The sequence below is a fragment of the Notamacropus eugenii genome, chromosome 5, assembly GCF_028372415.1.
Source record: "Notamacropus eugenii isolate mMacEug1 chromosome 5, mMacEug1.pri_v2, whole genome shotgun sequence".
Classification (NCBI taxonomy): Eukaryota; Metazoa; Chordata; class Mammalia; order Diprotodontia; family Macropodidae; genus Notamacropus; species Notamacropus eugenii.
In genome coordinates, this window is record NC_092876.1 from 309,429,488 (window position 1) to 309,454,027 (window position 24,540).

A 24,540-nucleotide genomic window follows, 5' to 3' on the forward strand; every position below is an offset into this window, starting at 1 on the left:
CATACAGGATTCATAATGTACATTGAGTACCTTTCTACTTCCTCATTTGGGAAGATCCTAGACATTAGTTAAATCTAAGGTTTAATTAATTCCTCCTTAGGGAGATAGTCCTGGGGAGGAGGAGGTGGGGCCGGTGGCAGGGGGGGAGGGAAGTAACCCAACACAGACTCTGAAAGAAAGCTAAGACTTCTTTAGAGGCCAGGCTCTCTCCTCCCTTTCCCTCCCATCAGGTCTGAACCCAGTTCACCATTTCTGCCTGAGTTCAAAGTTGTAAAGGACCCCCTGGTGGAGAGTGTAAGGAGCAGCATCCCAGCCCTTTGGAACCAGAAAAAATATGTTGAACTGTGAAGTTATTTTTTTAATTAATTTATTTGTTTTCAGTTTTCTACAATTACTTCCATAAATCTTGCATTTTTCTCCTCCTCCCCCCTTCCTCCCCGAGATGGCATGCAATCTTATATGGGTTCTACACATACATTCTTTATTAAATATATTTTCACCTTAGTCATGTTGCATAGAACAATTAAAATGAATGGGAGAAACCATGGGAAAAAAAAGCATAACACAAGAGAAAATAGTTTGCTTCATTCTGCAATCCAATTCCATAGTTCTTTCTCTAGATGTGGAAGGTGTTTTGCCTCAAGAGTCCACTGGGAATTTTTTAGGTCCTTGCATTGCTATGAAGGGCTAAGAATACCAGAAAAATTCCTGGAACGCTGTGGTTGTTACAATGTATAAAGTTCTCCTGGTTCTGCTCCTTTCACTCAGTATCAGTTCATGTAAGTCTTTCTAGGCCTCTCTGAAGTCTTCCTGTTAATCATTTCTTTTTTTTTCAATGTGGGAATTGGTTTTACTTGACTATGTATATTTGTTACAAGAGCTTTGTTTTTCTTTCTTTTTCTTCAGCAGGAACTAGAGGTTGGAGAAAAAGAAAATGAATACTTGTTAAAAGAATTTTTTTTTAAAAGAGGTTGTTCATTATTTCTTATGGCATTCATTCATATACCACAACTTGTTCAGTCATTCCCCAATTGATGGACACCACAAAGAGAGCTACTATAAATATTTTTATATACATGGAACCTTTCCCATTTTTATGATTTCTTTGGGATACAGTCCTAGAAGTGCCATTGCTGGCTCAAAGGGTTTGCACATCTTTGTAGCCCTTTGGGCAAAGTTCCAAATTGCACTCCAGAAGGGTTGGATCAACTCACTGAGCTATGAAGTTATGAAGATGAGAATGATGTGCTTCTCCATCATTTATTTTCTAGCAATTGTTATGTCTGTAAGCATATTATCTATCTTTAATCAGACTCTAAACCCCTGGAGGACAAGGCTTTTATCCTTTAATTATTTTCTATCCAAGGTCTCCCAGTGCATCCTGGGTCATCTCCAGTCATCCTGATGAATATCTGGTCACTGGATTCAGATGGCTCTGGAGGAGAAGTGAGACTGGTGACCTGCACAGCTCTCCCTCACTCAAAACAAAGTCAAGTGCAAGTCATGTCATCATTCCTCTGATGGCATGGTCTTCTTCTGCAACAAAGGACGAACACAAATTTTCTGTCCTCCTTCATTGTCGTTCAATTGTACCCAATCGTCATGATTCTGGAATAGTTTTCCGTTTCCTTCTCCAGCTCATTTTACATATGAGGAGACTGAGGAAAATAGGGTTAAGTGACTTGTCCACGATCACACAGCCAATAAGTGTCAGATTTGAACTCAGGTCCTCCTGATTCTAGGCCTGGCACTCTGTCCACTGCTCCACCTAGTTGTCGCTTCTATTTTCTTAACACCACCTAAAACAGGACTTTTCACATTGTAAATACTCAATAAATGTTTTTTAATTAGCTACCCAATTCTCTGTGATATGTAAGTCCTCAATACCCAATTAAAGAAAGAGGCATCTATATAGTGCTTACAATGGGCTAAGCACTTCATGCGTATTATCTCATTTGATCCTCACAACCCTGGGAAGTTAGTAACGACAGTAACAAGTAACATGTATATAGCCCTTACTATGTGCCAGGCCCTGTGCCAAGTGCTTTAAAACTATTGTTTCATTTTATCCTCACAACAACCCAGGAAAGTAGATACTATTACTATCCTTATTTCACAGATGACGGAACTGTGGCAAACAAAGGCTAAGAGATTTGCCCAGGGTCACAACAGCTCGTAAATGTCAGAGCTAGATCCCAGGACTCCGAATCCTATCTAGCATTCTTTCTATATATGCCTCACTGAGTCCTATATGTTTCTCTATGTTTCAGAGATGATATAATGGCCCTCCCTTCCTCCAGGCAGGTGAACTGCCTCAGTGGAGGTGTGGTTAAGAGTAGAAATGAGGAAGGCAGAGAAGTTGGACAGAATTTCAAGTTGCTGACAACAGTTTCTGAATCTGCCAACCATAGAATGGACTCCATGGACCAGTGGACCTACCTATCTTTTCATGAATACTGAAAAACACAGATTGAGTGCTGTGGCTAGCTAGCAGGGATCTCTTGGGGAAGTGCCTCTCTCTTTCATTTAACATGTTCTGAAAATGGGGAGGGGGGATGGGAGAAATTTGATTTTGCTGTTATTATTTCTAAGGAAAGGATCTCTCCTTGTTGGTGGGAATGGAGCAGATTGGCTCACTCTCAACAACTGACTCTAGACAGTTAATTTCATGTTTTAGAAAGTTCATGTAACTTGGACATGAAACTTGTGTTATCTAGTTTCTCATTAATAATAGGTGAGAATTATGTTCCTCTGAAACAGACATATAAATTTTTAATGTTTAAATATTTGGAGACTTATGTCAGTTGAAAGCTGCTAAAGAAACTTTTTCTTTAAAAAAAAGAAAGAAAGAGAAAAATAATAATAGTTTGGTGCAGTCCTGCCAAGAACATTTGGCCAAAGGAATATGTTTCTTTCATCTTTATGTTCTTCTTTTTTAAAAAGACCAACTGACAATGTGGGGAAATGAATAGAAGAAGTTGGACCAAGAGTCAGGAGATCTGAATTTTTTGTCTCAACCAATCAGTCAATAAGTCACTGCTTATCGCCAGGCCTCAATTTCCTTATCTGCAAAAGAAGAAAGTTGGATTAGCTGATTGCTTGGATTTTTGTGGTTGTTGTTATTCGGTGCTGTCCAACTCTCTCTTACCCCGTTTGGGGTTTTCTTGGCAAGAATACTGGAGTGGTTTGCCATTTCTTTCTCCAGCTCATTTTATGGATGAGGAACTGAAACAAATAGGGTTAAGGGACTTGCCCAGGGTCACATAGTTGGTAAATGTCTCAGATCAGATTTGAACTCAGAAAGATGAGTCTTCCTGACTACAATACCTAGCTGTCCCTGTTCAGATATACTGCAGCTCTAGCGTTCTATAATTCCATGAATTAAGGGGGTGCCCCTGGTTCTGCTCAATTCACTTTGCATCCATTCATAAAGTCTTTCCAGGCTTCTCTGAAACCATCCCAATCATCATGTACCACACAGTTGTAGTCCATCATATTTATATACCATAACTTGTTCACTCATTCCCCAATTGTTAGGCACCCTCTCAGTTTCCAATTCTTGCTACTGAAAAAAGGGCTATGGATAACTCCTTTTTGTACGTACTTATTTAGAATTTGTTTTGCTTATAGAACAAATCCCCACAGAACAAATCTGTAAAACTTGGACTCAGGCAAAAGGCCACACCCAAGGACCTAGAAGGCCACATGTGGCCTCCAGGCCACAGCTTCCCCAGCACTGGTAATCCCTCCCTTAATACTACTCTATCTCATTTCCCCTTATAGCTTCTCCCCTTTTCCCTCTTATTTCCTTGTTTAGTGAAATGTATAAAGAAACTTTCTAATGTAGAAATCCCAAGTGAAATGAAGTCAAAAAAGATTTTGAGTCCTCTTCACACCACCCCAAAAAGCTGTAAAATTTGTGCTTTTGTGCGTTCAGTTTTATGTGAAAGAGCTTTGCAAAGTTAATAGTATCATGTAAATTGGTACTTTTAAAGAAAGACTAACACTGGAATAATATTGTCCTTCTTACTAGCCCTATTACAGCACATTATCATTGCTGTGTCATGGTTGATCATAGGCAGGTAAATAATATAGTGTTAAAATAATCAATATTAATTGTACATCATTTTCTTATTGATCTTATTTACAAGTAATTGATTTTTGTCCTGTAACTGCCTGAGTCATGGCTTTTTGTCTCTGAACTAGGTTCAAAGACTTTGCTGGTCTATAACGGGTTAAGTTTAGAAATTCTTGCCTCAGTGAATTTAGCTGCCCTTGGGGAACTCTTATGAGCACAAGAGAGTTGGGTTTAATATCTTTACACCACCAAGCTATCCTCCAAAGATGATTGGTTTGCTGTCCAAAAGTCTGGACCACTATCTTGCACCTGGACTCCCAGGAAGGAAGGAGGTTTTTGCTAGTCCTCATTACCATACTTCCAACCAATCATAATGTTCCCTGCCCCTCAACTCTGTAACCAGTCATGGTGCTCTCAATCCCACGATGTCCCAAATTCCACGTTCTGGTCTTTATTCTGTACTCCCCAAAACCTATAAAGGGGAACTATCCATTTGCCTTGGGTCTTTGGTGTAAATTGAGGCAATCCATTGTCCCCTTTATTGACAGGCAGCATGCCCCTATTAATAAATGTTATCTTGCTCAGAGAATTGCCTTATTTTGCCCTATTGTTCAATTTCACTTGGAATAGCAAAGGAAAACAACGGAGTCAAAGGACCTGGCTTCAGATCTGTCTCTGCTCCTTACTACTTGTACTGAATAACCTTAGTCAAGTTCTTTAACCTGTCTGGGCTCTTAGATTCTTCATTTGTACAAATAAAAAGGTGAGACTATACAATCTCATGCCAGGTCATTGTGGCATTAGTGAGAGTGATATATATGGAAAAGGTCAAAACTAAAGGTTCAGTTAATGTAGACAAAAAAGTGTGTGCATAAATCCCTTGAAACCAGAGGGCAAATACAAAGTCAGAATTCAGGGTTTCAGACTGAACTGTTAGAAACAGGCTAAGTACAGAAGCAGATACTTGTATCTCATGAGACAGACTGATCATGACAATATAGGAAAACATTGTTTGAGTACATTGGCAGGTCTCAGCCAGCGCTCCGGACTCAAATCAAACAAGAATAGGGTATGCCAAATTAAATTCATTTCCTTTTTTGACAGGTTACTAAATTAATAAGATCATTAGAGTGGTGGTGGTGGTGGTGGTGAGTGTTTGGAGGGTGGCTGTGTTACAGCCACCCGTAGGTTACAGATATGTACCACCATGCTCAGTCAATGAGTATAGTTTGTCTAGTTTACCTATCTACTTTTAGCAAATAATTTGTAAAAGTCTTTCATTCTGTCCTTGTGGAAAAGTTAGAGTGAGGTGGACTGGACAATGCCACAATTAAATGCTTTAGAAACTGGCTGAATGACTAGACAATCAATATTTTTGGTTTGATGTCAAATAAGAATGTCTCCAGTGGTGTGTCCCAGCGATGTAGATTCAGCTTTGTGCTGCATAACATTTTTATCAGTGATTTAATTAAAGACATAAATGGCAAGCATGCTACATTTTTAGATGACAAAAAATCAGGCAGATGACTAATTCTGCTCATACTAGATGATATAGTTTAGGAAGGTCTTGATAGGCTAGAATATTAGGCTAAATTCTGTTCCTAAAACCTATTCTCTCTTTATACCACGCTGACAATCTAAATATTTTTATAGTCACTATTTTTTCAGTCATTCAACTAGTTTCTAGTCCACTGTTTCTCTAGTGAAAATAGCTTTTCTTTTTTTGAAAAAATGTAATTAATTTTTTTCAATCAGAAAAAAATCTGCCTTCTTTTCACTACTCCTTGAATTGAAAAATAAAGAAAAACAGAACTTCTGTTACAAACTTGTATAATCACGAAAAACAATATTCAACAATGACCATATCATGAGTCTTTTACATCTCTGTAAGGTGCGTAGCATGTTTCATCATTAGGTCAGAGTTTCTAAGTCTTTCAAAGTTATTTATCTTTGCAAAATTGTTATCAATGTATATGCTGTTTTCCTAGTTCTGCTCATTTCACTCTGTATCAGTTTATACAAGTCTTCTAGATTTCTTACCCCAGGTTTGTAGCAAGATGACACAATAGATAAAGTGCTGAGCCTGAAGTCAGGAGGATCTGAGTTTAAATTTAGCCTCAGATATTTACTGGCTGTGTGACCCTGGGCAAGTCACTTAACTTCTTTTTGCCTCAGTTTCCTCATCTGTAAATAGGGGTAATAATAGCACCTACCTCTTGAGGTTTTTATAACTAATAATTGTAAAGTATAATTGTAAAATTATAAAATGTATAATAATTATAAATATTTAATAATATATGTTTTTTTCATTGTAAAAATCATGGTAAAATAGTTAGCACAGTGTCTGGCACATAGTAAGTACTATATAAATGTTGCTGTTACTGTTTATCTGAAGCCAGCCCCTTCTTCATTTTGTACAGCACAATCTTAGTCCATCACATTTATATATCATAACTTGTTTAGCCATCCCTCAACTGATGGGCATCCCTTCAGTTTCCAATTCTTTGCTACAGCAACAAGAAAAAGAACTCCTTTGTTTTGCTTAGATCTAATTCCCTCTTTAATCCACCCTCCCTCTAATTCTTCTTTTTCCCTTCTTCCCTTTCCCTCCTACTTCACTCTTAATGAATTTTATGAAACTAGCTGTCTAAGGTAACCATTTGAGACAAACTGTAATTGTCTCTAAATATGGTCAAGGTGATCAAATGTCTCCATTTAGTCATAACAATACTGGTTTTGGACAATCTATATGAAGTGGAGGGTGAGGGGGACCCACGCAGACTCACTGAAGATGTTCATTGGTAACATGGAAGATGTCCTGGGCAAAATCCAAATAGAAAACATATTTCCTACAAACTGTGCTGTTCCCCAGCTAGATGTTCATGTTTGTGGATGAAATTATTTTGATTAACTTAATCCTCCAGAGGTTACAAGGACTCTTCAAGAAAATTAACAAGTACTCTGGAGAGATCAGCCTAATGAGCCAGATTGGGAGGGGGCTAGAGGTGGGGAAGTTGATTTAGAGTGCCTGGCCCTTAGTAATATGTAATATATTCCCTTTGTCCCTTCCCCAACACCCAGGCAATGCCCTAAACCTAGAATGTATTTTCTCCTTACCTCTGCCTCCCTCTTGTGTCAACTTCCTATGCTAAGTCCTTTCTGATGATCTTAGTAGTAAGTACTCTGTCCTCAGACAGTCAGTTGTTATTCAGTCATTTTTAGTAGCATCTGACTCTGCAAGACCTCATTTTGTTTTTCTGTTGTGTCTTACTCTCCATAACCCTATTTGGGGTTTTCCTTGGCAAAGATACTGAAGTGATTTGCCATTTCCTTCTCCAGCTCACTTTACAGATGAAGAACTGAGGCAAATGGGAGTAAGTGACTTGCCCAGGGTCACACAACTAGTTAGTATCTGAGATGGAATTTGAACTCAGGTCTTCCTGACTCCAGGCCCAGCACTGTATCCACTATGCCCCCTAGATCTGACCATATCCCCTCCTGGAATATCTTTAGTCTTATGGTTCTAGGTCATGTGACCCACCTTCCTCCCGTCCCTCCTCACTGAAACAAGGAAACCCATGGAGACTAAGAATGGGACTACGTATTCTACTCAGTTTTGGCACTGAAGGAAAATTATCAAAGGAGGATTTTGGTGAGGAACTTCACTAAGGGCTACCTCCAGGGTGAGCTGCAATACCAAAATCCTATCTGGGACCATTCAAGCTCTCATAAGGATGTTAAATATGTTTTTTGCTGTCGTGTTCTCTGCTAGAAGAGGTGTGGTTAGGCCACAGAGTCTGATCTTTGAGCAACACAGCTGATCTGTGCTATTCCATGACCAGATGGTTTGGACATGTGGCAGCAGATGCCTTTCCTGCAGGCAGCATGGCAAACACAACTATTTTCTAAGGACATTTAACACATTTTTTTCACTTTTTGGAAAATCACAGTGGAAGCATGATAGTATTTTAAATGATAATAATAATTCATATTTACAGAGCACTTACAAATTTTCAAAGCTCACAACCACAAGGGTCCCACTACTTTTGACTACCAAGGTATTATGGTCAGGCAGGAGATACGAGGGAAGAGATCAGAAGGTGTTTTGAAGGTCCTAGTTATCCCCCATCCTATGATATTCCTCAGCCCATGGTTATATTCTAGCCTTAAGGAGTCTACTGTACTAGACTCTATCCCAGGAACATATACAACAAGAAAATAAAAGCACACAGGAAAAGTCACGCAGGTAACAAGACTCAGAGTTGCACATGTGCTACACAGAAGTCAACCTGGCTTTCTTACTTTCTACCCTATTCAGTTCCATAGTAAGAAGGGCTAGTTTATAAGCAGTGGGGCATAAACTTAGGCTAGATCTCCTTTTGTAGGCTAGCTACAGACAACCTAAGACAGGGTGGAGAAACTGATGGTCTTTTCATGTTTATTGGAAATAGCTGTTAGCTTCTTGTTGGAAAAATCTATTGCCTTGCCTTCCTGATCATGGAGACAAAAACTTTTAGATCATTTTGTTCCTCTTGTTGAGTTATTTAAGTCATATCTTGACTCTTTGTGTCCCCTTTTAGGATTTTCTTGGCAAAGATACTGAAGTGGTTTGTCATTTCTTTCTCCAGCTCATTTTATAGATGAGGAACTGAGACAGAGTTAAGTGACTTTCCTAGGGTTAAGTAAGTGTTTGTAGCTGGATTTGAACTCACGAAGATGAGTCTTCCTGACTCCAGATCCAGCACTCTATCCATTGGAGCACAGATTTGGAAGCTGGAAGGGACTTTACAGGCCATCTGGTCCAACCTTTATAATTTGGGGGACAAATAAATTGGAAATCAGAAATTAATTGTCACTCAAGGTCAAACAATAAATAAGTACAGAGCTAAGATTTGGACACAAGTCCTCTGAATCCATATATTTATTGTTTTTTTAAATAAGATTTTATTTTCTCCTGCCCTATTTACATGTAAAAAACAATTCTTAACATTTGTTGTGAGGTATTTTTAAGTTTTGAGTTTCGAATTCTAACCCTCCATCCCTCCACTACCCTATCCCTGAGACAATAAGCAATTTGATATAGGTTGTACATGTGCAATGTAAAAACATTTCTATATTAGTCATTTTGTGTGTGTTCATCCTTCATTGACTAAGAAGACCATGCCATTAGAGAAATGATGACATGACTTGCACTGGACTTTGTTTTGAGTGAGGGAGGGCTGTGCAGGTCACCAGCCTCACTTCTCCTCCAGAGCCATTTGAATCCAGACCAGATATTCATCAGGATGACTGGAGATGACCCAGGATGAGGCAATTTCTGTAGTCATTTTGTACAAAAAGACTAGAAAAAGAAAGAAGGAAAGAAAAATGGCATGCTCCAGTCTGTATTCAGACATCGGTCCTTTCTCTGGAGGTGAATAGAATTTTTCATTGTGAATCCTTCGAGATTATCTTGATAATTACTACTTCATAATACAGTCTGATATCTAGTATGGCTACGCCATCTGGCTTCATATTTTTTTTCATTAATTCCCTTGACTTTTTGTTCTTCCAGACGATTTTTTAAATTATTTATATATTTATATTTTTATTATTTATATATTTGTATTATATATTCTATTTATTATCATATTATATATATTGTGTTTGTATTATTTATTTATATTAGTCATTAGTTATTTTTTCTAGCTCTGTAAAATTATTTTTGGTGGTTTGACTAGTATGGCACTGAAAAGTAGATCACTTTAAGTAGAATTGTCATTTTTTAATATTGGTTTGACCTACCCATGAGCAATTAATATTTTTCTAATTATTTAGATCGAATTTTATTTGTGTGAAAAGTCTTTTGTAATTGTGTCCATAGTTCCTGGGTTTGTCTTGACAGGCAGAATCTCAATATTTTATAGAGTCTGCAGTTATTTTAAATGGTATTTCTATTTCTTGCTGCTGGACTTTGTTGGTAATATATAGAGATGCTAATGATTTACGTGGGTTTATTTTGTATCCTGCAAATTTGTTTAAGTTCTTAATTATTTCAAGTAGTTTTTGGTTGATTCTCTGGATTCTTTAAGTATAACCATCATATCACCTGCAACCAGTGATAATTTTGTTTCTTCACTGACTATTCTAATTCCTTCTATTTCTTTTTCTTCTCTTATTGCTATAACTTGCATTCCTAGTATAATAGTGAATAATAGTGGTAATAATGGGCATCCTTGCTTCACCCTGTTCTTATGAGAAAGCATTCTAGTTTATCCCCATTACAGATAATGCTTGCTGATGGTTTTAGATAAATATTATTTATCATTTTAAGGTAAGTTCCACTTATTCCTATTTTCTTTAGTGTTTTCAATAGGAATAGGTGTTATATTTTGTCAAAGACTTTTTCTGCATCTGCTGAAATAATCATGATTTCTGGTGGATTTGTTGTTGGTTTGGTCCCTTACCTTTATTCTGTGTATAACTCTGTGATTCAAAAGTGTTTCTTATAAACAACATATTATAGGATTCTGGGTTTTTTCATCCCTTCTGCTATCTGCTTTCATTTTATGGGTGAGTTCATCCTACTCACATTTATAATTATGATAACTGTGTATTTCTCTTCACCTTATTTTTCCCCTGTTTATCCTTCGCTTTTTCTTACCTTTCTTCTTTCCTGTCTCTCGTCCACTTACCTTGTCCCTCCTCATAAGTATTTTACATCTGATCCCTGCTTCCTCCAACCTGCCCTTCCGTCTTTCAGTAGCCCCCAACCTTCTCTTAGCCCTATCTCCTTTTACTTCCCTACATGTAAGATAGATTTCTATATCCAACTGAGTGTATGTGTTATTCTCTCTTTGAGCCAATTCTGATGAGATTAAGGCTTTAACATTGCCTGCCACCTCACCCTCCACCCTTCCCCTTCCCCTTCATTGTAATAGTTCTTTAAAGACTCTTTTATGTGAGATGATTTATCCCATTTTATCTCCCTTTTTCCCTCTTCTCCTAATGCAATCTTCTCTCTCACTCGTTAATTTTGTCTTTTTAGATAATTATCCCATCATAGTCATCTCACACCCATACCTCTGTCTATGCATATTCCTTCTAATTGCCATTATGATGATAAAGTTCTTAAGAGTTACAAATATAATTTTGCCATGTAAGAATATAAACAGTTTAACCTGATTAAATATCTTATATTTTCCCTTGCTTATTTCTTTTTTACCTTTTTATGTTTCTCTTGAGTCTTGTATTTGAATATCACATTTTTTTATTCGGCTTTGGTCTTTCAGTTAGAAATGCTTGAAAGTTCTTTATGTCATCTAATATCCACTTTTTTCCTCTAAAGGATTATACTCAGTTTTGCTGGGCAAGTGATTCACCCTGATGGTGTGCTATGAAGGCAGGGCCTTTTTGCTGGCCAGCCCTGGGGTTGAGGTCTTACTACTGGTCAGCAATGGGGGTTGGGCCTCACTGTGCTGCTGGTTTGGGACTGCTGGCTTGCCTTGGGGCTGCTGGCTAGCATGCTGGTGGATTGCCCCAGGGTTCAGAGCCTCACTGCAGGCCTCCTGGGGTATGACTTACCACTGCTGCTTGTTTACCAGGCTCGTCTCCCAGTCAGAAAAACAGACTTTCCCTGCTATGCCAGTGAGTTGCTAAATGAGTTCTGAAGCATTTTTCAGGGTTGTTTGGAGGGGAATTTGGGAGGGCTCCACAGAGTTCCTTCCTCACTCCACCACTTGGCACTGGAAATCCCTCAGAATCCATATTCACTATTCTTTTTCACTGTACCACATTCCTCCTAAAAAGGATGCAGTACAAGTGTTATTACCCTCATTTTACTGATCAGGAAACTGAGGTTAAGGCCATTCAGTTAGTTTTTTTGGAGCCAAGACCCAGAAGGTCTGACTCCAAGACTTGTCTCACCATTATACTGATTTCCCTCTATTGCTGTTACCTTTCTGATTAGTAAAGCTTCTTGCATTTTGAGACTGGGAAAACTTGGTTTTCAGGTCATCTGAGTCAAGGAACTAGGTTGTCCCAAATTTTCTGCTGAAATTACCAGTAATATTCTAACTTGAGCAAGGCCAGGACTTAAAGGGCCTGAAGACAGATGGGATTGCAGGTGTTTATTAGTGTCAGCAGGGGACCACCCCAAGCAGAGAGTTGGAAAGATCTACATGTTGGGGTAGGGAGAGGGCTGGAGGGGAGGAAAAGAAGGGAAGAAGATGAAGAGTGAAATCCACTACCCATGATAATTGAGAACTGGTGGTAATGCAGAAGTGTTGGTATTTAGTAAGACAGCAAGAAAAAGAAGGAGGGTGCTGAGTTGATAAATCCAGGAAAGGAGTCCAAGGAGAAATCCTGACTCACAGGTCTGACTTTAACCCTAATCTATACCAGAGCCAGCAGATGTAACAACAGGAGTTCAGAAGGAATTAAAAGCAACAGATTCTCAATATAGGAGATGTGGGAGTCCTCTGATGTCCCTTTCTGGCCCTTTAAGTCCTACCCCCCTCAGATCCTTAAAGGAATATTCGCCAACCAGTTTTGGTACCCAGCTGGGCTCTGATAAGCATTTCTCAAATGGGAAATAGCACAATTCATGTATACAGTGCTTTTTACTTTCCAAAGCACTTTTCATAGATATTATATAATTGGATCTTCACTACTCTATAAAGCAGGCAGGTCAGATACTATTATTCTTATTTGACAAAAGAAGAAACTGCTGTAAAGAGAACTTCTAACTTGCCCGAAGTTACACAGTGAGTCATTGGCAGAATGAGGACTGAAAGATAGGCCTTTTGGGTTCTGGCTCTGAGTTCTTTTCATTGGCACGAGCCATGCTATGCCCCCTTCCACACCTCTTAACTAACTCCAGGCATGAACTTAGTCAAGGCCAACGATTCTGTCTGAAGCTCATTAATTACAGTCCCAACCTGGCTATAAAAGCATTTCTTTCAGGCTGAAACTTGAAATTCCAGCTGTTAGCTCAGGTGGAAACACTGGTTTGTTTCACTTATGCTTTAGGAATTGTTTCACTAATGTCTTACATTAGGAAACTTTTGACAATGCCCACATTTAACTCGCCAGTACAAAATGGCACCCTAAAGCCTTGAGACGGTGTTCTCTGATGGAAGCTAAATCACTTGCTACGTATTCCAGGTCATAGGACAGATAGCAATGTTGTGCTTATGGATCTCATATCCATAAGTCTTCTGTTTGGGGTGGTATGGGAAAAGGATGCTCTGAATGAGAAGTGGGGAGAAGGCGGGCATTAGCCAGGAGAAAAAAAATATTAGTAGGGGGCATTGAAATGAAATTGTTGTGAAGCAGCAAGATGACTCCAGATGGGCCTGGAACCAGGGAGATCTGAGTTCAAATCCTACCTGGGCTATGTACTGTGTTGGGAGGATCAGACAACCTACGCATGGTGCTTTGCCAACCTTAAAATGCAATATAAATGCTAAGTATTTTTCAGCTTGGTACTCTACCCTCTGACACTCTGAGTGGAGGGTAGGGCCATGAATTCCAAACATCCATTTAAAGAGAGATCTCATCTCTGATGTCTCACTTCTCTTCTGGCTACATTACTTAAGGACCTTTCTCAATTCACCAGGCTCCAGAGTAGGTTATGTTCCCTGCTACCCACACCCTTTTTGGATTCCTTTTGTGTGTTTTCTCCCCCCATTAAATTGTAAAGTCCTTGAGGACAAGGACTTGTCTCTCTTTTTCTTATTTGTATCCCCAGAGCTTAGCACTTATTGACTAATCAATTAATGTAATAATGAACATATTAAGATGACTCAAGGTGTTAGCCCTTCAAGTTTGAATGTTTTAATTATGGATATGGGTTCAAGTTCTGACTATGTGATCCTGGGCAGTCACTTAATCTTTCAAAGTCTCCAGGTCGAGGCAGCTAAGTGGTGCAGTAGATAGAGTACCAGCCCTAAAGATAGGTGGACCTGAATTCTAGTCCAGTCTCAGATATTTACTAGCTGTGTGACCCTGGGAAAGTCACTTAACTCTGACTGCCAAAAACAAAAAAGTCTCTGATCAAAGTTTCCAGGCAACTCTCTTAAACTATAAGCTGGAGAAAAAAGAGCCAAATTGCATCCTTAGAGGGAGTTTCCTATACCAATAAAATCACAGCCCCAGTTTCTACCTTTATCCCTATTAGAGACACAATATTGTAAGCCAAAATGTGTTAAATATTGGAATCTCAGACATCCTGGAAGGCTGGAGATGGAGATATTTTGGAGGGTAGTAAGTTTGATGTTGGGACAAAAATGACTAACTTCCATCATGCCCCTGGCTAATTTGGGGGTGGGTAGTGGGAGGAGGAGAGTAGGGCAATCAGCTTTTGTCTTGGCTTCCTGCCAGCATCAAACTCATTGCCCTACTTATACTCTTCAATCACCTGAAGAGGAGAAGGAAATTTGAATGGTTCATTTAGTCAATTAACTAAGCCCTGGTCTTTACATTAATAGACTCCCAATTAAAAGATCAGTGGACCTAGGCAGAAGTAAATTCATGCCATGGCTTCTCTCTTGTGCAATTTAATTGTGAAAATTAACAGCGTTTTAAATATCCAGCCTCAGTTTTTCTCACTGTTTAAAAAACAAAAAACAAAAGAGGACTGGATTAAATGAACTCTAAGGTTCCTCCTTCCAGCTCCAAATTAATGGTCCTCTGGTCCTTCCAGGGGATGCTCAAGTGAGAGATGTTGCCAGCCTTAAGCAATAAAACCAGAAATTTTGGATACAGAACAACATAGAGAAGGAACCAAAGAAGATAGGCAGCAACACGAGTAGAATCCTAACAATTGTTGCACCTGGAAACACAGCAGACAACTCAGGGCACCTCGTTAAGCAGAGAGATAGAAGCAAATTGGATGGAGTTCAAGGGTCAGCTTCAGTATCATTAAAGGAATTGCTACATCTGCTGAGTGGTGTGGGCACAATGGGAAAGTAGGCTGAGATTCATTGGCTTTGGGGACAAAGCATTAATGCTGAAATGAAACACGAATATTTAGCAGAAGAGGGAAGAAAGGACAGAGGAGGATGAAACAAACGTGAGAACAGTTTGTGGAAATAAAAATTAACAAGAAAACAAAAGGGCTGTTTCTCATAGGATCTAATAGGGACTTTAGAAATCATAAACTCCTTGATTTAGAACTGGGACCTTAGAGGTCAACTCATCTCCCTAACTTTCCAGATAAGTCAACTGGGACCCAGTGAGTTTAAGGGCCTTGCTCAGTCGCATAAATTAAGAACAGAGCTGAGTCTAGGACCCAGACTTCCTATCTCCTAGGCCAGAGTTCTTTCCATTACATACAGTGGTCTGTTGTCCTTTAGCAGTTAAATAATCTTTAGAATATTAATTCAAAACAATTCCTCACCCTCCTCTTTTACTGTCATTACTGTCAACCATTCCCTAAGTGTCTCCTGTTTGGATGTTGCTGTACTCAGCCCTCCTGGACATTTAAACCCCTTAGTTAATTTGCAAAATTAAATTACACACAGAGGCAAGCCATGGCATGGCTCTTTTTTTTTTTTTGAAAAAAAGGATAATTTTATTTTGGAATGCTTTGTACATATTTTTCTTCTAAAAGATTTACCTCTGTAATCATATTTTATTTCATTTAATATTGGGATTATAGGATTTAAAGCTAGCAGGGACCTTAGACATCATATAAATGGGGAAACTGAGGCCTAGAGAAGGGAAATGATTTGTCTGTGATCATCCAAAGCTGGGATTTGAATCCTGTTCTACTGATTTCAAAAATCCATTGTTCTTCCCACTTGACCATGCTAAATTCCCTGAATACATCTCACATATATATAAGTCCTGAGTCTACATCAGCTCTCAGTAGGGAAAATCATTTGGAAGAAGGCTGAGTAAAGGAAAAGAGTATTAGCTGTATTTCCAAATACAACAATTGCTCAGATCCATGTTGCTGCCTGCTTTGTCCTCCACTTCTGAATGTCTCTTTGTCTTTAAATCTAGTTTGTTGCTTGGGACCTAAAATATCCCCCAGGTCCATGGAATGTGTCTCCTTTGGGGGTAATGCAATGTTGCTGCTCTGTCAACACCTGTTGATTGAAATCAGTTTGGTATTAAAAGGTTTTCACAGATAATCTGCAAAGTGGATAATACATGTGTGGGTAATTGAGAGCTGATTATAGATGTTAAGTTAAATGATAAAATGAGTCCCTGCAATAGCAGTGAAAATAGTTTTGCAGAAGTACTCAGGTTTCCTGACAGCTAAGTCTGGGATTTTTCCACAGCATCACAATGCTACTCAGAGGTTCATAGGATTTAGGTCTGGAAGGGACGTTAGAGGTCTTCTAGTCTATTTTATAGATGAGAAAACCAAGGACCAGAAAGATGAAATAATTCTTATTATTCTTTTCTCTTATCCCCCTCCTACCTCCTCTTCTCCCAGATATTTCTACTTTGTCTCATAAACAAGTCACCTACCTATTTCCACTGGGGTAATGGAAACACTTCTAGCCTGGGAGTCAGGAGACCGAGGTTCTACTCTTGACTGCTTCTAACCAGCCATGTGACCTTTAGGAAGTTACTTCTCTTTCCATCTTGAAGGATCTCAAAATCCCAAGGAATGCAGAAGCCATCTAGTCCCACCTGTGTCTGACCAAGAATTCCTTCTGGAACTCTGTCAACAAGTTACCATGCATTCTTTGCTAGAAAACCACTAGTGACCCACAAACTCTCAAGATAACCTATTTGACTTTGAAAGAGTTTTAATCAATACAAAGTTTTTCCCCCTTTTGTTGTTGTTCAGCCCTGTCTGACCCTTCATAACCCCATTTGGAGTTTTTCTTGGCAGAGACACTGGAGTGGTTTGCCATTGCCTTCCCCAGCTCATTTTACAGATGAGGAAACAGGAAGCAGGGTTACGCGACTTGTCCAGAGTCACACAGCCAGTAAGAGTCTGAGGTCATATTTGAACTCAGGTCTTCTCGACTCCAGGTCTGCTATTCTATTTACTGTGCCACCCAGCTGATTCTTTCCCATCCTTCCCCCCGCCCCTCACCTTACATCAAGCCTATATCTGTTTCTGTAAGTTCCATCCATCACTCCTAGTTCCATCTGAGACAAGGAAGTGTAGGAGTGATGTGAATAGAGGGCTGAACTCGGAGTCAAGAAGAACAGGTCTCAGACATTTACCAGCTATGTGACTGAACAAAGTTGTTCCCTCCCAATACCACCTGTTTCCTTATCTGTAAAATGGCATTAACAATAGTACACACCTCACAAGGTTATTGTGAAGATGAAGTGAGATATAAAGCACTTGGCAAACCCTGGTGTTCTCTATAAATACAAGGTGTTATTATTCCACGTGCAAGCCCTTCCAATGTTTGGAAACAGTTATCATGATTCCCATAAGTGCTCTTTTCAGGCTAAATATTTTCAGCTCCTTCAATAGATCCTCATGTGACATAGACCTAGTCCCTGCTTACTTACTTTCAGACTTCCCATTTGTCAATGTCCTTCCTAAAACATGGTGCCCAGAATTCAACCCATTACTTTAGATGTGTAAAGGGAAAATTTGTTGCAGATGCACTCCTAATGCAGCTGAAGACTCAATTAGCTTTTTTGACTGTCACGTCACAATGGTGACTCATATTTAATTGATCAACAAATAAGCCTCCTATTAAATGCCTACAGTGCACCAGATCCCCTCATGAGCTCCCACTACATTGAAATGAATAACTAAACTTTCTGAGCATATCCAAGACAACCTCTCTCTCTCTCTCTCTCTCTCTCTCTCTCTCTCTCTCTCTCTCTCTCTCTCTCTCTCTCTCTCTCTCTCTCTCTGTCTCTCTCTCTCTCTGTCTCTCTCTCTGTCTCTCTCTGTCTCTCTGTCTCTGTCTCTCTCTCTGTCTCTGTCTGTCTGTCTCTCTGTCTGTCTGTCTGTCTGTCTCTCGCCCACTGTTACACAGCCAGTATCAAAGGCTGCTGTTCAACCAGACACTTCCTCAATCTAATGTTAGCTTTCAATCCACTGTAGTATGTTGCTTCTTGCTATGCAAATATGACATATTCTGGAAAAGCCACAAAGAATAGTAGGGTAAAACAGCAAATGGCCCTTTAATTCTAAAAGCATCCAACTCCCAAATCTAGCTCCCCACAATTATAACAGACTTCATGTTTTACATCTGCCCTAAAAAAGAAAAAAAAATTCTCTTCTAAGGGAGGAGCAAACAGCCCCTCTTCTCTGATAGCTTCCTATTCTTCAGAGGATGACTTCAGCTCCCAATTTAACAGCATGATGCCTGGCAAGTTCTTTTAGAAATTGTTTTAGGGAACAGAGAGAAAAAAATTTAAAGGCACAGAATCTGACTTACTATAGAACAAACCACAATATCAAATACTGAACAGGCTTCTGACTTTTCTCATTAGAAGTTTAGCAAAGCTTACTGTATTGTGCCTCCCAGACCACACCTGCATTGGAACAGCCTTGAATTCTACAAACACCTATGGAGCACCTACTGTGAACCTAGACCAGTACTGGGTGTTGTAGGGAACCTGAAGACAGGTAAGACATGGTCCCTGCTCTCAAGGAGTGTATAGTCAACTGTTTACTCAAAGGTGTGAAGTGCTTTGAAAACTTTTAAGTGCTATATAAATATTAGTTTGATAACTAATTACTATAAGATAATTATAATAATTGGAGAAGGAAATGGAAAATTATTCCATTGTCTTTGCCAGGAAAACCCCATGGTATGGTTCATGAGGTCATGAAGAGTTGGACACAACTGAGGGGCTGAACAACAACGACAATTATAGTAATATTTATTCTGGTAAAAAAAAAAAGAACCATACCAATAAGATTATGAGTCTATCACAGTAATGATAATAGTATTATTGTTTCAATACAATAACCATTATTACTGTGACAGATCCATGATCTCATTGGAATGATTCTGTTCTTATCAGTATAAAGAGCAACATATTTACACCTTCCAATCCTGTACTATCCTTTTCCATGTCTGTCCATAAATAACCTCCATAGACCCCAAAGATATCAAAGAAAGAAGAAAAAGACTCATTAGTATAAAAAGAGTTAAACAGATTTTTGTAATAGCTAAGAACTAGAAACCCAAAGGGTATCTATCAATTTGGGGATGACTGTGGTATATGAATGTCATAGAATATCCTTGCACTGGGAGGAATGACGAGGGGAAGGTTTCAGAAAACATGGGCAGACTTGTATGAACTGATGCATAATCATGAGCAGAAGTAGGTCAGTTTGTACAATAACAACATTGTAAAGACAAAGAAATGTGAAAGACTCTAGGACTCTGATGCCATGACCGAGCTCAATTCCAGAGGACCCATCCTGAAGGATGCTCCCCATCTAACAGAGAGGGGATGGACTCAAGGTGCAAAATAGGACTTCAAGTTTTCAGGCAAAGCCAATATGGGAAGTTTTTGTGCTTAACTATGGATATTTGTCACAAGGACTTTGGGGGTTCTTTGTCACCTTGGAGGGGTGGGGGTAAAGCAATAAGATAGGCTATTTATAGGGTATCGAAAGAAAAGAAGTTCATTGGAATGTTAACTCTGCTGTATTCTCTTCTGCTGTCTACCAGCCAAAACACCTAGTCCTGATATTGGAAATGTCTTAGCAGACATTTAGGGGTTGGTAAGGCAGACCATCATATATACTGCCAACCTGAGGCCTGTTTTCCTCCATCCTTAGGCACTACCCTACAAATGTTTACTTGGTTAAACCACTGACAGGGCTGATTGGACAAATAACAACAAAGATTGAAAGGTAAGACATTTATATGAAAAGAGTGCTTCTTGATTAAAAACAACGCAACTATGGGCAATGAGTTGATTGCAAAGTAATACAAAGTATTGTTGCATAAAAGCCCATAAGAATATTTTGCTATAAATGACTTTTTTCTTGCTGTCAAAATTTCTCCTGCACTATGATTCCTCATCTTCTTCTCCCAAAGTTATTCCCCTTGGGTCTGTTCTTGGCCCCCTTCTCCTCTCTCTGTAGTCCCTCCTTGGTCATTTTTCATTGCCACTGCTTCAAATGCTATCTCTAAGCAGATGACAGGCAAATTCTGTCTCTAGTTCTAAGCTCTCTACCAAGCTCCAGAAACTCTTCAAATGCCTGCCAAGTATCTCCATTTGGTTACCCGTCCCAACAGACTCATCTTATCCAAAATTGGAGCTTATGTCATTTCTCAAAACCTTCTTCTCTTTCTGACCTTACTATTTCCATCCTGCTTCATCTTTTATCCCAACTCCCAAGTTCATAACAATAGTGTTGTCTATGATTCTTTTGTCTCTCTCATCTATCATATCCAATCAGTTATGAAATCCCACTAAGTCAACTTCCATCACCTCTTACACCTATTTCTTCTCTAGTCACAGTGATACCTCCCTAATATAAGCCCTCCTCACCCTTGTAAACTATGGCGATAGTATCCTAACAGATCTCATTTCTGCTCCCTGTCCTTTATGTCACTGCCAGACTAATCTTCCTTCTACTGAGATACAATCAAGTCATTCCCTTCTCCAAAGCCATAACTGGCTCCCTAATACCAGCCATTCAAGTCCCCTTCTCTTAAATCTCACATTGCTCTCCTAATTCACATTTATCCTTCAGCCAAACACTACTCCCACCTGAACATACCCTGTGTCCATATCTTTGCTCATGACATTCCCTAAACCTCGAATATTCTCCCTTTCTCTTTTCACCTGTTGAACTTCTAGCTTTCCTATAAAGCCCAGCTCACATACCCTCCTTTCCATCAGCAAACCTTTGGCCTCACATGGCACTTTGTTTTATATTCTCTGCTATACTTACATTGTAGGTTATATGTTATTATTGTTATTAGGAAAAAAAACACTTTAAAATTATATAAATGTGAGACACTACTCAACCATGAAAGTACCCTACAACCATGTGATCAAGGTTCTGGAAGATAGCAACATTATGTATACGAAACTGTGGGGGTTTTTTTTTATTCCTTCTAAGCTCCATGAAGACAGGTGTTAAGTCCTTACGAAATTTTCTACCTTCCCAATAGCATCTGTCATGTAGTTTTATACCTAAGAGGTGCTTGATAAATGTTTGTTGAATGAATTATTGTATGAATGAATAAAACTGGCAAGAAAAGTTGGAGCTAGAAGGACCTCAAATACTACTTAAAGGAGTTTGGTCTTTATTCTGAAGTCTGTGGGGTCTAAGTCTTCTAGCTTTCTTTCTGGCCTCTTCCTCCGTCTTTCTACCTTTCACTCATTTCCCTGTGTTCCAGTTTCTTCTCCTTTCCCACCAATCCCGGATATCCAAGGGAGGCAGTAATCATGATTTGGATAATAGTAATTTCAGCAAACAGAAGTTGGGAGGAAACTGCTGGTGGTTATAGGGGAAGGAGTGGGGTTCTAAGTGAGAGTATCTCCTGGACAACAGCCTTGAAAAATTCTCCTGAGTGCAGCTAGGTAGTAGATGGCTCCCCTTGGGTCCTATCTTCTAGAGATGATCATGTGCAGAAAATTTCTGCCAAAAAGGCAAAGTTCCCACTCTAAAAGGGCCAAATCTGAAAACCTATTGAAGAAACACACAGCTGGGGGTAGCGGGCCAAGCCTAAAAGTAGCCTGTGGCAGTTGGCCAAAGTCTGTTAGCAAGAAGAGAAAACTGGTCTGGCCCGGCCAGGGCCAATAGGCAGAATGCTGGGACAAGGGGTCAGACAAAGTGAAGGACTCCACAGGAATTTCAATGGTAGGAGTAGAGGAGAAAATGAGAGGAACATGGAAGATAGATTTAGGTACAAAGACTACATTAAGAGACTGGTTATTAGATATCCGTTAATGCGTCTTTGAGCATCTTTACTCCTTCTCCCCAGGTTTTCACCAATCAGTTCAACGTATTACCCTAAATTATCTTTTTAAAAAGTTCTTTAAATTGTTATTTAATCTGTTATTCTCTGGCCATGTAGCTGAGAGGACAGGCTGGTTGGCAAGGGCCAGCAGGCAATTGCTCAGAAATAATTTGCAATTTGTAGTATCTGGCATGGTGGGGTGGCTTGAGTTTGTGGCTCAAGCTGGCTTATTCTTCAGATTTTTTCCTCCCTAAACTGTGAGATGTGGGAAGACTCTTACAGGCTATATCACTTTAGAATGGGCAGGAGAGGAAGGCAATGAGATAGGCGTATTTCACTAAGTGTAATTGGTAGGTTGTACTACGTACATCTCTAATATGAATAACCACTGATATTGGACCCAGAGGACAAGAGATACTGTTACAATCTCTGCTGAAAGTTACATGAAGCAGTTTGTGGAACTGCTAAAGAGGCATTCCGCATTTCCCCTCAGCTCTGTACTGTCTGCATAATTTCTGTTCCCTGTCTTCTGCCAGTAATGATTTTCTTGTTACCAGACAGCTTCACCCAATAGACTCACACACAAAGTCACCTCCAAGAACACATCTGTCAGAGAAGGATGTTCTTCTCCCACTCAGGACAGGAAACCTAAAGCAGAAATGGAGGAGGGAGAGGCAGATATAACGTCACTTCACTGAGTGAGTAGGGAGAAAGTGTTGCCCATCTTCCTACTATTCCATGGGAATTCTGTTAAGGAAGAAGCTTTCTCTTCTTTTTAACTAAATTAGTACCCTGCTTCATACTTCTCCCTTACCACCTAGTAGACAAATCAGGAAGACCTGAGTTCAAATTTGGCATCAGACACTAGCTGTGTGACCCTAAGCAAGTCACTTAACCTCTGAATACCTCCATTTTCTCAACTGTAATAATAGCACTTACTTTTCAGGGTTGTTGTGAGGATCAAATGAGATATTTGTGTAAAAAATAAAGCACAGCACAGTACCTGGCATATAGTCTGCATTATATAAATGATTACTTCTTTCCTTTCCCCCCACCCAAATGCTATGATTAAGAGACCACCGGGGGTTTTCTGTATAATACCAAAATGACATATTTCTCCAGAAGTGTCTAGAGCAATTTAGTGTATGTTTAATAGGATGACTCTGACCCTGAGACAACCAACTCATCCCCAACCAATCCATATCCTCCAAGTTATCCTCAACTGAAAAGCTCCCAAAGGTTCATCACCAGGTAAAGTCATCAAGATCAATCCCCTACCATTAATAAATCTGTTATTGAGTTTAGGATTACATGAAACCATTGCTTATAGAAATAGATTTTAAGATAAATAATCTATTATTTAGAGATTAAGCTGATGGGAAAGAAGCATTTAGGAAAGGAGAAACTTTTTTTAAAAAGTGAAGAAAATTATACCTACTTCTGAATTGGGAGGAAGAATCGTAGAGAAAGGTTCTCTGGTGGGGATAGCAGTCAGATACCCTTCATTGCCCATTTCTCCCTCTTCTTCCTTTGCTTGTTTCCTTTTGGAGGAAAGAGAGCGAATGTCTCTGAGCCTGCAGAGGTGAATTTGGTAGCGAATTACTCGAAAAACAGGCTGTGAAAGAGAACAGCTGCAGAAAGAATTTCCAATAAGGAATTCTTAGCCAGCAGCAGAGCCTGAAGTCAAAGATCACCATACAAGTCATTGGAGGGTTTTGACAAGAAGTTAAGATTCTCAGAACTTTGTGACCAAATTCTGTGAATAGCATTATTCTTAGAACAAGCTGATAAAAATAAAAGTTAAGGTTTTGTGAATTAAAATATGCCTTCATCAGTATTCATTTCCTTTAAAAGTATATACTGGAAATTGTTAGCTTTATAACTCACTTAATAATGTGTATATTTAACTGTTAAAAAAGAAGAATATTTTTGACAAGTAAGTGAAATGGTCCAAGCATAGCTAAAGTGTATTTTGGAACTATATACCCTAGAAGCCCATGTATAAATTCAATAGCTTATAGCATGAAGTTGTTATTGTTTAGTTGTTTTTCAGTTGTGCCTGACTCTTCATGACCCCTTTTGGGGTTTTCTTGGCAAAGATACTGGATTAGTTTACCATCTTCTCCAGCTCATTTTACAAATGAAGAAACTGAGGCAGATAGGGTCAAGTGACTTGCCCAGGAAAACATAGCTAAATATCTAAGGCTAAATATGAACTCAGATCTTCCTGCCTCCAGGTCAAGGGCTTTATCCACTAGCTTAAAAGAATGGCTGAAAAATCTCACCAGCAGAGAGGAGTTGGAGAGGTAGAGACTCTCAGTTGGGAGACTGGGGGAATGGAAAAGAATGTTAGCTGAGCAACATTGTGAGTAAGAGACCAAGCAGGGGTGTGCTGGTAAATGTTTAATAATTGGCTCCCCCCTCAAAAAAAACCCCACTAAGCGTGACATGTTTTTGAATTTAATCTGCATCATTAACATTTTCTTTATCACTTTCTTAAGTCTAGACAATTCTCAACACAACAAATCAATCCCTGATTTGTATCATTTACTGATTTCCAAGGTAAAAAATGTTCACACTGAAAATTTAACAATTAGTTCTCACAAGCCC

General features: G+C 39.2%; 2 long non-coding RNA genes across 20 annotated transcripts in view; one reads left to right on the forward strand and one right to left on the reverse strand.

The window, feature by feature from the left end:
* Positions 1 to 24,540, forward strand: part of LOC140506301 (uncharacterized) — a 74,247-nt gene that overhangs the window by 20,354 nt on the left and 29,353 nt on the right. For 13 of the 18 annotated variants that reach the window (XR_011967856.1, XR_011967863.1, XR_011967868.1 and 10 more), the window contains one exon: positions 19,791 to 19,865. The exons of the other annotated variants lie outside the window; for them this stretch is intronic. This is a non-coding gene — a long non-coding RNA (uncharacterized lncRNA). The remainder of the gene's footprint in view (positions 1 to 19,790; positions 19,866 to 24,540) is intronic. 18 annotated transcript variants of the gene reach the window in all.
* Positions 354 to 23,546, reverse strand: LOC140506303 (uncharacterized). 2 transcript variants are annotated; one of them, XR_011967870.1, is made up of 3 exons: positions 23,369 to 23,546; positions 22,511 to 22,578; positions 354 to 912 (listed from the first exon to the last, which is right to left on the reverse strand). It is a non-coding gene; the product is annotated as an uncharacterized lncRNA (long non-coding RNA). The 2 variants fall into 2 exon arrangements; XR_011967871.1 differs by having other exon boundaries at positions 401 to 912; positions 22,523 to 22,578.